Here is a 16860-nt window from a genome sequence, read left to right on the forward strand (position 1 = left end):
TGCTTTCTGCTATGAATGTGATAGAACTGCGTTACAGTAGGTCAAATGAGTAGTTTGGCCACGATGAGACAGTATCTTCCACAGATGTCCTTACAGACACATTTGTGTTATATATTGAATAGATGTTGACTGTTGGAAAGTTTAACACAGACTTGGATATCTCAGCAATAGTCACCACCCAAACGCTGTTTAGTAAACAGTGGTGGAAGCTGTGATGGCTTCCTGAGTTTATACTCTGTTCGTTATTTGCACTTAATACAATTTTATAGTGCATAAAATGGAGTAAAATGTTTTTCTGAATGTCTATACTTAATATAAAATGAAAGCAAAAGTGGTTTTTCACTTTTAGATAGCTGGAGTGTTCATGAAATCAACACAAAGGCTTTCTTTGTGTCCTCTCAGCTGTGGCAGTTGCAGTTAATTACTAACACTTTCCCCAGAGGTGCATTGGCAAAAACGCTCATTATGCTGGTGCATCAGCATTGGAGTGTACTGAAATGGATATATTATCTTATGTGCTAGTAGGAAAAACACTAGGGGGAAAAAAAAAGGAAATCAATTCTAACCAAATATGGAAACATAAAAATCTTGTAGGGAAGTTAACATTTGGCTTTCGGATTTCTAAAGGAATATCATTATAGAAGATGTTAAAAAGTAATTCTGAAATTGGTTAAGATTTTAGTGGGGAGTGTGAAAACTGATTCAAGAGCAGCACTGGACTCTGAGGGTGCAGAAATGTTAACAGGTTTGCAGCAAATAGGAAATATTACCTTAGAATTGTTGGGATGTGGACAACCTCTTTGAAATATAAGCAGTTAAAGGTTGATACCCTTAAGGAACCTTACAAGTATTTTCAAGACACAAGAAATTATTTGGTTTCAGCTATCACAGTCTAGTCAGGGCTCCACCCCACCAGAGATGTGTTATAATTATTTGTGCTGGGAAGGAAGCTTGTGTGAAACTCTTGTAGTTCTTCTCTTTGGTTCCGGACAGCTGGACAGTTTGATTTCTGTCCAGATTCACCACCTTGAAGTCTGTTCCACATGGAAATCATGACTGTCACAAACATCTTGCAATAAAATTATTAATTGAGATTCCTACTGATACCTGCTAGCGTCACCTCTTTTCTCTTTCTCTCGCTGTGAAGATGCACACTCTGCAGAGTCTTACCAAGGATGAACAGTCCCAAGTGGCTTTTTAAAAGTATTTTTTCATTATGCCAAGGACACTTCACCCAAAAAAGAAAAGGGATGCCAATTTCTTTTGCTCAGTAAGAATAAGAGTTCAAATTGTTTCATGAAATTGGTCTGGGAAAAGCCAGTCCCAAGGGCAAGAATGTAGATATGGAAACAAAATCATAGTAGATTGATGGATTTATTTTTTTGGTGTGTATGTTTTTTTGAATAGATAGAAAGCACCTGTGTTTTGCCAAAATACGTTTATTCTTGTCTATAATGATTGTATCTGAACAGCTCTTGGAAATTATACTGATACAACATAGATACAGCGAAGAACTCTTTGTTAGTCAATAACATATTATTTAAAAAACTTTCGTGTGGACTTTTTCCTCTGCCTTCCAGAAGAGCAATTTGAGGAACCAGTCTGCACTGATGTTAGTTGAGATATATTTGGGAATAAAACCCAAATATGTACATTTCAGCTTTAACGAGCTGTTAATACTTGTAAGGCTTTGGCAAAGAAGTTGCAAAGTTTGAACTTGTAACTGTATTTACTTGCTAGTAAATAATTTGCTGTTGAACTGTTGTGTTATGAAATATGGTATGTTAATTAAAGTGAACTAAGATGGCTTCTTTACTTAAAATGTTCTGGGATTTGTAAAAGGAGTAAACTCATTTGAAAACTGAATACCAGCATTCTCTTTACTCTGGTATAATGCCACAGCATTTTATTACTTAATGTTTAATAGTTAATTATTAATGCTATTTAAAGGTGAGAAGTGTATTCTAGGTGCATCTGGTCTGAAAGTAAAATCTGAAAAGTAATATTAACTATTCATGATTGCCTCCGTAGAACAGTTCTTGTTTTGCATTAAATACATCCCTTGCAGCGTAATATAAACCAGAAGGGATGAAAGCATCACTATCCTTAGTAGTACAATGCACGTCCTGTATGTGTCTCTGTCATTGAGATCAGTTCAAAGTTATTTTAAAAAAAGGTGAATTTGGAGTCATAGTGGATTAAGGACAAGTAAAGTGGAGAAAAGGTTAAATATGACCAAACAACTGCCATGCGACAATAAGATTGTTTAATGTTTGAATAATTTTATTATTGAATAAGTAGGAAAAGTCTAATTCAAATGAATGAGAACGGCAAAAAAGACTTTTTACAAAAGTAACTGTTAGGATTGAGGCAGGGTCCATGTCAGTTACTCAGACAGGTCACTGCAGGCTATAATGAAGTTCTCCAGTCACGTGTTAAGGTGTAGCCATCAGTTTACTTGTATATTGTCAGAGATTTTATATTTAGCATGTGGTTTTATACTAGGGACGTAATTCTCAGATTACCACGTCATTATACCAAAGCTGTATTTTGCTACGTATAATTACTATTAATTCATGTATTTGAAAATTTAATTTCTTGGTTATGAAAAATCAACAAAATATGTAATTAGTGTAGCTGGAGAATGATTCTTATCATAGTAGCAGTAGAGTAACGGTTACTGAATAGAAGCATGGAAGGGTATTTAAAATAGAGAAACTTTATAATCAGCTTGATACATGTGCAAGCAGGCTGAGTGGATTTTGTGTATTGTACATTAAGTTGATCTCCTGGTTATATAAAGAATTGTTGTTACGCATTGAAAAACAGAGATAGTGTGCTTGCATTTCATTGTACTGTGCTTGCAGCATCGGTGATTTCTAGCAGTGGATGTACTCGTGTCCTGTCTTAGGAGATAGGGCAGTTCTCCGTTGTGGTATGACTAAAGGGCGTGCTCTTGCTCCTGTCTGGCTGCTCACTGCATTTTGCTGAGACAAAAGTGCCCACTGTCACTTCAGGTCCTCGTGGCGAGCTCGGAATGGCAGCCCTCTAATGTTGGGGTGTGCAGGTATAGCTCCACACTGCTTGTCTCTGCATTTTAAGCGCGTTCCTTGTTGAATTGTCATTCGCTGTTAAAAGGCTTCCCTACTCTGGGAGCTAGACTACATCAGTACCTGCCAGAAATAATGGCTCCTTTGTACATAGGAGGCTATGTTAGCAATTACAAGGAATACGGTCACCACTAATGAGTAGATGGGCGGAGGTGGTACCTCGTGCATATTCACTGAGGCAGAAGAGATTAGAAACATTTGCAGCACTGGTAAAACACGGTTACACTCAGAGTAGTCATGGATATGGATGTGTGTGTGGCCTACATATATCCAACGCTCTGATAGCCTCTGTTTTTTAAAATTTTGATTTGACCTTGAAAATACGTGCCATTGTTCAGGGTACTTGGAAATAGACCGTTGCCGTGGAACTGGCCCTGGGATGCCTGCATGCCGACATGCAAATTTCTATCAGTTGCATGTTGTGCACAGTTTATTGCCTCTGTTCAGTGATTTCACTAAGGAATCCCTTGCATTTGACTTCTGGAAAAGCAGAAAATCTAGTGAAGTATTCAGCATGGTCTGACTTAGCATGACAGATCAAAAATGAAAGAAGTGGTAGATTGCCTTTTACGATAAAAATTATTCTCTATAAGTTTTTGTCGTCTTCTACTGCTCTAGGCTCACGCATATTGTGTAGTTAAAATGTTATACAGTCTTGATAGTGAGCTCTAACACAGGTGAGATGAGTATTAGTATCAAATAAACATTTTTAAGTATAGCAAATAATTAAAAATTTAGTATTTCAATAGGTACTTTTTCTGATATTTGCAGTGGCAATATTTTGACACCACTTCTAACAGTAAGTAACAGCACAGGGTTTGTTTTCCCCAGTTGGCTTATCAAAAGACCCATTATTCACTATGAATAAGGTTATCTCTAAACCAGGGGTTTGCTGCAATTCCTAACATTTTGAAGGTTGCTTATTCTGTGTTGAATACAATCTGTCATCCAAACTCTTTTTAATGCATACAATTTTGGTGGGCCACAGCACAGACTTTAATCTAGTTCTTTGTCTGAACTCTCCAAATTCCTTCTTAAAATGTGCACACAAAAATACAATCATGTTCTAGCAATGGTCAATCTAGTACTGAATATTAAGGTGCTATTTCTATTTCTATTGATATGCATCAATTCTTAACTCTAAAATGTCATTAGCCTCTCTGGCCAGATTTTTGTACATTATTAAATGATTAGGCACCACAACCTAGAGAATGTTGTGTATTATACTCGTACTGATAAGCTTATTTAGTAGATGTTTCCAACAGTGATCAAAGGTCTCTCTTAATCTTCTTTGCATGTGTGTATTTAGGAGAACACGTCACCTTAAATGCTTGTAAACAATGAGAAGCAGGCAGAATGACTTACATCTGGGATTCCTGTACCCACAGTTGAATTGATATTAGGTTTTATAGACAAGAAAGAAAAAATATTATACTCTTTAAAGGGTCTTTTGGGGAGGTATACCTTTCTACTACCTGTTTAATATTGTGTAGCATTTCTCTTTTCGATATCTAAAGGGAACTTCAAAATGCACTGATTTTTCTCATGCCATGATTTTATGTCTGTTTTCCTTCCTATTTCTTATCTATGGACTCTAAGGTTACTGGTAATGGCTTTAAAATAATTCTAGAAAAGCACTGAATGCAAGAGAAAAAATTCATACAACCACCAAATTCATGTACATTTTTTGTTGTTGGGTTTTTTTTTGTGTCCCCCTTGCGGTCTTAGCCTAGTAAGGTTTCTCTAACAAACAATTTGAATAACTTCTCTTTTTACCTGTGAACTGATGTTGCAGCCTGGCAAACAGCAGAAACAAAGTGAAAATATGTGTACCAGTGACTTTACAGTTTAGTTTCTAGGTTAAAATGTAGGAGGGGGGGAATAAAGATTTGGCTTAGGAACACATATTTTAAGTATACGAATATTTCAAAGGTGTGGGAAGGGACAGAAAATTTTCTCTATTCACCTGCAGACTGCTATGCCAGGACATTATTTTCTATTATTTCAGTAGTGAAAATTGCACATATTTCAGGGATTTTTTACGGGTAGATTGTTTTCCCTGAAAAATAGGTGCTGCTGCCAGCAACATCTTTTTATGTCAAAAATATGAAATGTTTGAAGGAAAACAAAAACGTGAAACATAGAGAGAAAGTTTAGTGCATAGAAATTAAAGGTAAGTAAATGGTAAGGAAAAGAACTTGGCTAAAAGTGATTATCATCAAATTCATTGACCTGATTATGAATAGGCTGCTGGTATTAAGAAATGTAAGTATATTATATCATGATACAATCATTGAAGAGTCCAGTGCCTAAGACCTAGTTAGAATAAACTTGCCGTCAGGAAAATCATTAGCATGTCTGGGTACTAGCACAGTGTGTGCTGTCCAAGACTGCTCTGTTCTTTGTCACTACCAAATCCAGAGCTGAGTGATGAAAGCAGTAAGGAAGATAAACTTATTTGAAGGGAAAAAACCCCCACAAACCCAGTTTCTGTGTAACAGCTGGTTTTAGGCCACCAGAAATATTTAGGTCAAGGAAAAAGTGCTGCTATTTTAAAAAACCAAAATCCTGATTTTTCTGCTGAAAGCGGTGATTTTAGCTACCACAATACTTTGGCTTATTCAAATAGCTTCTTAAATTTTTCTCTGCTATTCAATCTTCATGGTGTTGTTCAGATTATTGTGTCTCTTTGGTTCAAATTTTTATGAAAGATGGTTCAAGATTTCTGAAAAATTCTTATTCTAAGTTCTAAAATTCTTTAAATATGTGGCCTTTAATAGTAGATTACAGTTGTGTCTGAATAATTTTGTTGTGAAAATCAAAATATGAGAGAGTGTTTCAGGAACTCTGAGAAGAGCTATATGCAAATGTTGGGGAAAGAGAAGGGGTATGATCTGAAGCAACTGTTGCTCAGTATCATTCCATTTCGGTGCTAGCGGGTGTGCAGGTTGTCATTCACTTCCTTGAATGCTGGAGCTTCCTGTCACAGATGTCTCAGTCCACATTGCATCTAACAGCTGTAGTGAAGCACTACTGCAATAATGGCTGTACAATAGTGTTAGGAAACTGCTATGAAACATTATTTATGATTGTGTATGAAATTTGGATTGCTAGTGATTTTATTCAAAGCAGCTGTATTTTTTAAGTGATACTGGTTTTTGTAATTGGTGTTGATAGTGGGTGACATGATGTGACCTTTCCCTGTTGTAAGCTGGCTTCGGTTCTCCATTTTGCTTTGTTTCCCTGTTCCACATTAGATAGTTAAACTTACATAATAAGAAAGCCATCTGAAGCCTTGGGTCCTTCATGCCTTTTCTGGATAGCTCTCTTCATTAATGTGAATTGAGTGGTGCTGTCAAAGAGGAGGAGGCTTAGTGTTGTTCTCTTTTTTTAAATTGAATGTCCTTGGGATGTATTACAGTTGAAATACTGTTATTTTTTATCCTCAAATAAAAGTTTGTGCTCTTGAAACTAATAACAAGGTTCCTACTGATGGCTAGAATTTTTTCATAGGAAATGAGAGAGAAACAAGAAAGTGTATTAGCAGATCATAGGATGATTGAGAGAGACAAATTTATTATCTATTCAGCAGGGTATTTCACAAAGGAAGAAGCACAGTTGTACAAAGAATTGGTGAGAATTTGTCTTGGGATATTGCGCGTGTCTCTGGTTGCTCAATGTGAATTCAAAGTAGATTGAGTGTAAAGTGCTATTCCTTTGAGGTTAAGAGGGAATATACAGCAGGGAGGATGGGGGAATGGGAAATGTCAGAGGGAGGTAGACTTACAGTGTTGATACATCACCAAAGTGTGAATTGTGTTGTGGCTCTTAATGAAAATTAAAAATGGGAACTTCTATAAAAAATACTGTTACATGAGATCCACATAGTGTGCGTGTGATTTGAATATTGTAACTATGGAAATAGATTTCCTAGATGTAAAAACTTGAGCCAAATCCATTATTATTATTCACGTGAAATTTTCTGCTCATGAACCTGTGAAGTGACTTCAGCTTTTGAAGATGTTTTTGTACTATTATATATTTGCATAATGTTTTGAATAAGCAGCCTTTAACATATTCATTTGATCCTGAGCCGTTCGATTTGCTTACTTGCTATTAATTATTTTACACTATATAATTGGTTACGTAAGTAATATGCTGTGGTGTTTTACTTGCTTGAAAACTTAGAGATAATGGTTTGAATAGCATTCAGCATAGTCAATAATGAAAATTAATACATTCACAGAATCACAGAATGTGAGGGGTTGGAAGGGGCCTCGAAAGATCATCTAGTCCAACCCCTCCCGCCGGAGCAGGACCACCCAGAGTAGGTCGCACAGGAACACGTCCAGGAGGATTTTGAATGTCTCCAGAGAAGGAGACTCCATAACCTCTCTGGGCAGCCTGTTCCAGCACTCTGTCACCCTCACAGTGGAAAAGTTTTTCCTCATGTTAACATGGAACCTCCTATGCTCCAGGTTGCACCCGTTGCCCCTTGTCTTGTCATTGGCCATCACCGAGAAGGGCCTGGCTACATCCTTCTGACACTCGCCCTTTACTTATTTAGTCAATAACCAGTATTTGTATATATAGCTGTGTGGTTTGGACAATATTTATGTGTTTACATAAAAAATATTTTTTTTGTCATCATTAATACAAGTAGAATATTCTTTTGAGCTTTTTTAATACAGAAATATTGTCCATCTTGGTTGATCAAACCAAATTTTGAAGCTTTTGAAAAGAGAGATCAAGGTCTCAGAGTTAAGTTTCTATAAATTCTGTGAAAATCAGTGGCCTGAAAGTGGAAGGATGCTGTAGCTAAATACCGCTGGATACCACTAAAGGAGCTACAGTTGCAATTGAGTTCCTCAGCTATTCTGAGATGCAGGAACTAGCCTCCCCTAAAGGTTACTGCAGCAACATGCAGCTCTGAACAGACCTTGGTCCGTGAGGCTGTTTTAGCCTTTCAGATGGGTAGGAAGTTTAGGAGGAAACAAGAGAAGAGAGATATTATGAGCAGAGGCAGTATGGCTGCAAGCAATCAGATATAAATAGCCATCAAAAGTTAGGATGTACATTTTCAGTAAGGGGGGATTCATTTGTTCTGCTAAGGTATGATTTTGGAACTTTTACAAGCCAGGTAGCATACAAACAAGTACTGAGGATTTAATCTCTGCCCAAAGGATTTTTATATTTTTAATGTGGGAGTAGAAACACAACATATAGATACATTGAGAATGTGAGGGAAGTAATTAGAAAGTTAAAATTAATGCAGTAAGAGATTTAAATGCAAAGGATAAAAGGATGTGAACAGAGCAGAATTGTAAACAAGGTCAGGCTATAAAACAATGCAAATTTATTAATTCCTAGAGGAAACAAAGAAAACTTGCTACCTTCCCATATCTGTTATTTCAAGGAGATTATTTCTGTCTAGATTTGAATCAGATTGATAGAGCTGTGTTTCTTAACAGGAGGTTATGAATCAAAGTACACGAAATGTGCCTGTAGAGAAGGATTACCCCATTATATTTAGTTGTAACATCACCCAGATATCTGTGTAGGTACGTAAAGATACCAGCTTTCTTTCTTACTGTCCAATGCTAGGACATCTACTCATAGTCTTTTATTATACTTATTTTGCATTGGATTATATTCTTTTATAGATTCTCTTCCATTCTCAATGACTTTTTTAGTATTTCCAAAAACCAACAACATCTACCTGAGAGATGCCTCTGGAAACTGAGCAGAGCTGATTTCCTGAAGGAATTTGAGAAGGACAAGAATAGTTTGTGTGGATGGCGTGTCTTCTGGTTTTGTAATGACTTTCACATAAAACATGTTTTAGTTTTAAAGTAATGCCTAGACAGCCTGAAGTCTGTAGGAGGCATTGTGCAAAGGTATATATGGGCTAGGAGAAGAAACTATAGTGAAAAGTAAAATAAATACTGTAGAATCAGACACTAAGACAAGAATAGAATACAATTCAGCTATCCTTATCTCCTGCACAGGGCTGTGTTAAAGGTATCTGAATGTTATGTCCTGTGGCAGGTAATGATTATTTAAATATAAAAATATTTCAATTTTTTTATGATCTCAAAGATTATTAATTGTATGGGTGTTTTTTCCTATGAATAAATTGAAACTTGTTTTCCTGTAACCAGTCTTTTCATGGGCTTTCTAGTAAATAGTTCCAAAGAAGTTGGCTTTTTTTCTTTGATACAGGAAAGAATAAATATTTTCTAAATTCCATGTATTTTAGCTGTAATTACACCTGCAAATGATTTATCTGGTTGACAGAAGAATGAACTAAAACTGTTGTGGTACTGTGATTCTTTAAGTGCAGTCTAGATCAGTTTTGTTAAGGGCATTTTGCCAAGCTTCTTTCTTTCTAAACTGTTTGCTATTTTCTGACTATGAAATATGGTAGTGTTTGTTTTTTAGAGTGTACTCCAGGCTGATCTAATATGCTGAGGCCTGTGCCGAGCTAGCTATTAGTTTGTGTAAAACCATCATGGTTCAAGATCTGCCTGTCAGAAGATACTGTAAAAGAGTATATAAATAACTGCCTCTATATACTTTAAAAAAAGGGGGGCGGGGGAAGCTTCTCCTTGTATTGATGGCAAATCAATGATGAATGCCTCTCATCAGAAGCCAGAACTATTATGAGACTGTATGTAAAGCATCCTGAACTGAGGGCAAATCTCCAGCTGCATGTAAACAAACCATAGTAGAATTACAGTGTATGTATCATCTGTGAAAATAGTGCTGAATGTGAGATAAGAAGAAACTAATTCCAATACATTTTGCCTTTTGGGGGGAAGCAAAGATTTCTTTGCCAGTTGAAGAGAGGGTAGAAGCTTATTACCGTTGGTTACTCAGCATATACACAGTAGCTGTGGAGGTATCTCGTGACAATATTGACCGTGGCTGCTCGTCTTGACTTGTGCTGATTTACATGCTTCGCATTTAGAATGGTCTGTCAAACTGACACGAGCTGAAACTTAAGTGGATGGCTTGGTGTGTGTATGAGAAGTTGATTTGTATCAAAGATATTGATCTAAGCTTTTTGATCAGGGACCTGTTTAGTGGTATCTTCTTGACATATCTACTGAAGTTAATAAATGCAGGAACTTCAGTGCTGTAGCAACATTCAGAAGGCGGTATTAGGCTCTCAGCTGCAGACTGTATCAAGTAAATTCACTAGATGCATTCTTCCAAATTAACCTAATAACATTGGACTTGGCATGCATATTCCCTTCTGTTCAAAAGGATGAGTAAGGCCTGTTCTGTGGAATAGTAGTAATGGGAAATTGATGCTGGTGGTTACTGTGGTAGTTACAGCTTCTGTGCTCCCGTGGTGTTAAAATTGAGCTCCAAGCAAAGTAGTAGAACAAACGAGAGAACAAGAGAAGCCAGAAGTGAACACTACTGTTCTGTATTTCAAAGGAATGGGGCCTCTTCTTGTTGTTTGGGTGCTGATGGGTTACTAGCCAAAAGCTCAACATGATTTCACAGACTGATCCTGTAGTTCCATGTGTTATTGTGGTCAATACTGTCAGTTCAGTCTCCTCAGAGTTGTTTCACAGAGGAAATAAAGTATTGTAGCAGGTCCTGTTGAAAGCCAGCAGACACACAGCTCTCTGAATTACTTGTGTTATCAAATTCCTTTTTCAATGCAGTTTGTCATCAAATAATGTTGTGAGTGTTGGAATATTCTTAGGGAACTAAGCAAGAAAATAAGTTTTGCTGTGTGAGCCAAGGTCGAAGTATTTTAGCTCATATCCTCGAGGCAGTAATGATCATGTTTTACATGATTGTTATGAGAAGTATCAATGCTCTGAATTGAAGTTACAGTTCAAGAACTTTGTTACTGATGCAGACATGCATAAATATGTCAGTTGACAGATTCTGGTCTAGTGTTGTTCATGGGAGTTAATGGCAGAGCAAGAATTTGTTCTTGTGCTAGAAACCTTAAACTCAGAAGTGCTTGTGTGTTATGGTAAATTTCTATTCATTACTTTGACTTATTCTTGGTCTTCTCTGAGCTGCCTTCTTTGATACATTAATTTGCAGGGGAAAATGGCTTTACAGTGAATGAGATGCAGAAATGTGATTTGATGAGATCAGAAATCATTTGTTGAATATCATTCCCAGCAGCCCATCATTGATTGGCATACCTTTTAGATAGGGTGCAAGTGCAACCAATAAACTGTATTTCTAACCATTGTTTTGTTCTTAACTTAAAGCAACATAAAAGAAACTGAGGGATAGAAGGAAATTTGCCCTGTGATTATATGAAACAAATCAAGTAATTCAGAATATAACCAAGGTGTCTGTTTGCTGCGGGGTGTCGAGCAACAAACCGTGCTTGGTTTGCCTGTGAATTCAAAAAATATACATTAGAAGTAAACTGTTGAGCAGACATCCAGTAGCTTGTAAAGGCTTTCAATATGATCTGATCCAAAAGAAAATTAAGTACTTCTGTGTTTCAGAGTTACTGCATAGCTAAGAAAATATTTCTGTTGCATGTGTACACCCAAACTGTGGTGTTATCATTCAAGACCTTGCTGCTCTAAACACTGTTGTTATCAGAAGCAGTGCTTGCAGGGCAAGGCTATGGGAACATTGGACATGCATGTCCCCAGAGTTGACCTGTGTTTTCTCCCAGGAAGAAAAGTTCTGAGAATACCAATGTCAAATTAGCCAGAGCTTCACTAGCTGAGATGCAGGACAAGTAGAGAGAATCATCTTGCTGGCCTGCTGTGAATATAACCCTATTTGCTATTTGGGTGTATGTTTCTGATATGAAAGGTACCCTTGTAGCTATGCTGAAATCTGAGCTATAAGGAATTTGTTAAGCCTCTTCAAATGCATGAATTGCTGTGGAAGTATGGGGTGGATGTCTGCTACAGATAGTTGACAGTGGATTGATAGACATTGCTGCTGTTCACTGTGTGGTGGGAATTTTTGTACCATTGAAGACTACACTTTCCTGCATTTAAGCTATTAATCAGCTAGTTTTATGCTGATTGTTAGATTATTTTTTATCTGTTATTGAACTCTGTAACCATATAAAACATACACAAGTGTTTCAGCATCAAGGCAAGAAGTGTTCTGAACTAAACTTGGCCTCTCAGTTCTTGTAATTCATCGTTTCTTATGTGACTTTATAATGAAGCTAAAAGTGTGGAAACTACCTTTCCCTACAGTGTAGGTAATGTAGAAAACTTCATAAACTCTGTTGAAATGATGAGGAAAGTAACTGCAACTCAGCAGAGATAAGCCTGCATGTTTTATCTCTGGTTTATCAGTCTTTCAGTCTCCTTTTTCCTCTAATTTCTTTTTTCCACCTGTTGAGAAAATACCTGAGAAACATAAATACGTTCTCAAGCTAAGCAGATTTGTCACCCACAAAATCCACAACTGCTTGAGTTTGATCTGTTTTCTGTAATATAAGTCTAGCATAAGTGTTTTAATACACTATTGTAGAGATCCAGAGAGAAACTTCCAGTGAGAAAATGAAAAGGGCATACGCAAAACTTCCCTGCATTTAGAAGAGCTAACTATTTTAGAAGTTCCGAGGCTTGGCAATTAAAAAAAAATAAATCAAAATGAGCCATAAATAGTAGGTGGGTTTTACACAAAATACTAAATGAGAGTTGAAGTCCACTAGTTGCAGAATAAAATATATAATGAGGAGCTATGGGTGTATCTGATTTGAAAATAACTCTGTAAACTTGCTATAGTTTTCAGCACTGCAGAGAAAGTCATGTAATTCTCTGTTGGTAATGACAGAGAATATTGCAATTAGCCGATGCTTTAATGTTTTCAAAGTAAATATTCACATGTGTCTGGTTTAAAATAAAATAGTTTCATTGCTTTATCATCAAGTATTGGTTGTTTTGTCCATTAACTGAACAGTAGACTCTGCCCATGTTCTGATTTTTGCAGTTATTAATTGGCATATTCACATAATAGCTTAGTCATTGCAGCGCTCGGTTCTGTTTTCTGGTTGATAAGACCTTGAGCAAAGTGTGTTTTTATGTGCTTTGAGTGCAGTGCAATTTCCTTGCGTGTGTCTGTAAATGCCTACTTTGACGTTTTATGTAGATAAGGGAAATTTCAAGCCTTCTAGGAAAGTTTAAAATCAGAGGTATAGATTCACATTTCAGTAGATTTCTAATACATTTTATTTTGGAATGGTTGTTTATCATTTTATTGTGGTGTTATGAATTATTGTGAATTTTAACACCTTGTTTTTAATGTGAACACAATGGGTTTTGCAGGATTTTTTTCTTCAGTATGTGTAGGAATCTGTATTTGGTGGTGGTTTGATTAAAAAAGAAAAAAATCGTGGGGAGGAAGAGAAGTTGGGCTACTTTGAGGGCGTTTTCTGTTTCCTAAAATGTTGTGTTTACAGTCTTGTACTTACATATACTACTTACTTGTAGTTAATAGGATGGATGATGTGGAAGCAGCTTTTAGTTCTCTTCTGTGCTCCACATTCGTTCCCTAGTGTGAAGTCCCAAAGGAGAAGACAAGGGCATAAGATGAAAATCCCAAGATTGTAATGGGATGGATCAGATGTGGAACAGCAATTTTCTGGAGTGTAGAGTAAACATTAAATAAATGAAAAGGATCATCATAGCAGTCGCTGGGAAGGGAGGAGATCTTCAGAGGAGTATTAAAGGACTTGGGATTGAATGAACCAATTTGTGGTGGTACCACTCTCACCTAAGCCAAATATCTCTGTGCTTCAAAACAATAGGATTTGATATTTGATGTTTTTCCTTTTCTATATGAGTGCATATTTATGCCTTTAAGACTTAAAATTCTTTAATTACCAAGTGACAGAAGCAAATTCTAGTGTTGTGTAATATTAGTGTTGAGTTTGAAAATCCTTCTTTCTATGATAAAAAAGAGAAATTGCCACAGATAGTGGGTTTTTTTGTTTGTTTGTTTTAACTTCAGCAGTTTTGAAAACATCCAATTCAAGGTATTTAGATAATAAAATTTGCATAAGTTTTGCAATCCTACTCCTTTTTTCCTCTCCTTTTTTCTTTCTTTTTTGTCATTTCTCCAGCTTCAGTTTACATGCTGCTAATATGTAATGACACAGTTCTTTCAGATATATAATGTGAAACCCATATTCTGCGCAGTCACTCAAAGTTGATGAGACTAATTGCAATGGGATTGCTCAAATGAGTAAGAATTGCATGAGTGACAACTTTCTAATCCTGAATCGAGATCAAGCATTGTTTCTCTTATGTTTGTTTAAATTCAATTACGTACAAATGAGACTTAGACTAGCAAATTCCCAAACAGAGAAAAATGTTGAACTCTTCCTGCCACCTCTGCCTGTGGTTGTAGCATCTTTCAAACATTTACTCTTTCATCAACTTTGCAAAATTCAAGTTAAGATTTGAATACTATAGGTGAGGAGAGCAAGAGGGACCCACACACGTCCATGTATGTACTTTATCATAAGTAAATGGACACACAACTGTAAATGCAAAATTCTTCAATCATTTCTCCTGCCCTTGATGAACTGATGCTCTTCTGGCCTCCAGTAAGCTATACATATGGCGGTATGTCCTAGAGACTTTTAAAAGCCCTTAATTTATGAACGGACATGAGAACAATAAGTTCTGAGAAACGAAGATATGCTCTTCAGCATGACACAATTTTCATGTTGTTGCCAAGTCTGTACTTAAGTGTTGTAACTTAATACACAAAATAATTATATTTGTGACAGCCACTCTGCAACACTTTTTCTTCACATTTTTCGTTTTGACTGTTTGAGTGATGGTCCTGATTTGGTGAGGGTAAAAACGTAGTGTACGTGTATACACTTTTGACTTTTTCTTATTATTTAAAAAAAAAAAATAGTCAGAAATAAATTTTATGTTAACAGTACTGCACACAAGATAGAATTCTAGTCTAAATATAATGGGAATATTCTTGATACTTTTCATGTGCCAAATGCTACAAAATCTTTCTGAAAGATCTAATTGCTAATCTGTGTGCAGGCTATAGAAATACTTTAACCTAGTTGTGAAAAGTCTGCTGTTTTATTTAATACTGATCTCAGTGCTTGTAAAAAAGAAACTGAACCAAAACAGGAGATTGAGAAAAGGGCAAAGTATTTTGAAAACCAGGAGGACTAAAATGTAGTGCTCTTTTCTTGTATTATGTTATACTGCTTATATGTTTTAACTACAACCTGGAGAGAACTAGAATGTGCATCAGTTTAAGATCAAATGTTAGTCTGATCAAGCCACCCATTAGGCAATGTCCATTTACCTATGCTTAAGGGCTTTAGACTGTACATGCAAATTTCTCCTTGATCAGGAAAAAAAACCCAAACCAATAAAAGAACGGGGAACAAAATTAAACAGATTTTTTTTGTGTGTGTTTTTTTGTAGTGTGGTGGCTTTGTTTGTCTGTTTTTCCCCTTCTTTAATAACTCATTTATTTTTATAGGTATGAAGAAATACAGCTCTGGTAGATGCTTTCTGCAGAAAACGGCTATTCACTCGAAGCAGGCACTGGGCAAAGATTTAAGCAACAAGGATTTTATGAAGAAGCTGGACACAAACGGCAGAACAGGAACCTCCCAGGGTATTCCATGACTGAAGCATACATGTGAGTAACTTGAATGTTTTCAAAACATCAAATGTATCAGTTATAATCTACACCCGATTAGAAATGACAGGGAGAAAAGTGAGATCTCTATGGGGTCACAAATTTTGTTTTGCAAAAGCTTGGCAGCTATGATGGGCAGTGAGGTAGGAACAGCAAAATTCATTCAGGCTTGCTGAAAGTGCTTTTGTTAGGAAATCCGGGCTTCCGTGATCCACAGCCCAGCATAACTGTTACACATGCTGTCTTTGAGGTTTATGCTGTGAAATTAGTGTTATAGATTCTGGGAAAGCTTGTACAGACAACCTCATGGCAGGAGCTTTGAGGCTTCAGGTACCTGCAACCCTTGTTGATCTGAGGAGGAGTGGATTTTGAAGTTTTATTTGAGCTGAGACATTCAGCATGGATATTTCTGTTCTTTGTTTATAATGTACTTTTTGCTCCAGGGAGGATATAATTTTTTTTTTTTTTTTTTTTTTTAAATTTTCAAAAGATCTACTCTAAATACACCTCTAAATACTGCTCTAAAATGAGGATGGCACAGTTTCAGCAGTGAGGACTGTAATAGTGTAATAAGGTGAAACAAATAGATGGAACTGTGCAAAGTGTTAAAGGAAGTGAAGAAAAATAGCTCTCCTTGGGAGGAGTTCTTGGAAGAAAAACATTCTTTTTGCAAAGAGTTATCTCTGGCTCATTGCAGATAAACTTTCCTTTGACAATCTGGAAAGGATCTTTATGCCCCACAGGAAGCACTGTATTTTGAAAGCTTTTCTGAGCTCAGAGGATGCTGAGATGCTGTCGATACACAAGTAACTATATTGTGTTTGTTTACCTTGAAACAGAGAGGGAAGGCAGAAAGCCCTTATCAAGAGCTTGGAAGAGTAGCATACAGGATCAAGGAAACTCATTCTCTGTGATGTGTAAAGATTGTGTTTTCCTTAGTGACATCACCTAAGGAGGCAATGATGACTTGGTTTTAATTTTCCAGCATTCATACAGAAAAAGCTCATTAAAAATGCCAATGCTACGGACAAGGCAAAAAGATGGAAATCACACCATCTGACAACTAATTTATCTGCTATTGATTTATATGCATGGCACATTTAAG

This window comes from Leptosomus discolor, chromosome 3 (genome assembly GCF_034619465.1).
Source record: "Leptosomus discolor isolate bLepDis1 chromosome 3, bLepDis1.hap2, whole genome shotgun sequence".
NCBI classification, from domain to species: domain Eukaryota; kingdom Metazoa; phylum Chordata; class Aves; order Leptosomiformes; family Leptosomidae; genus Leptosomus; species Leptosomus discolor.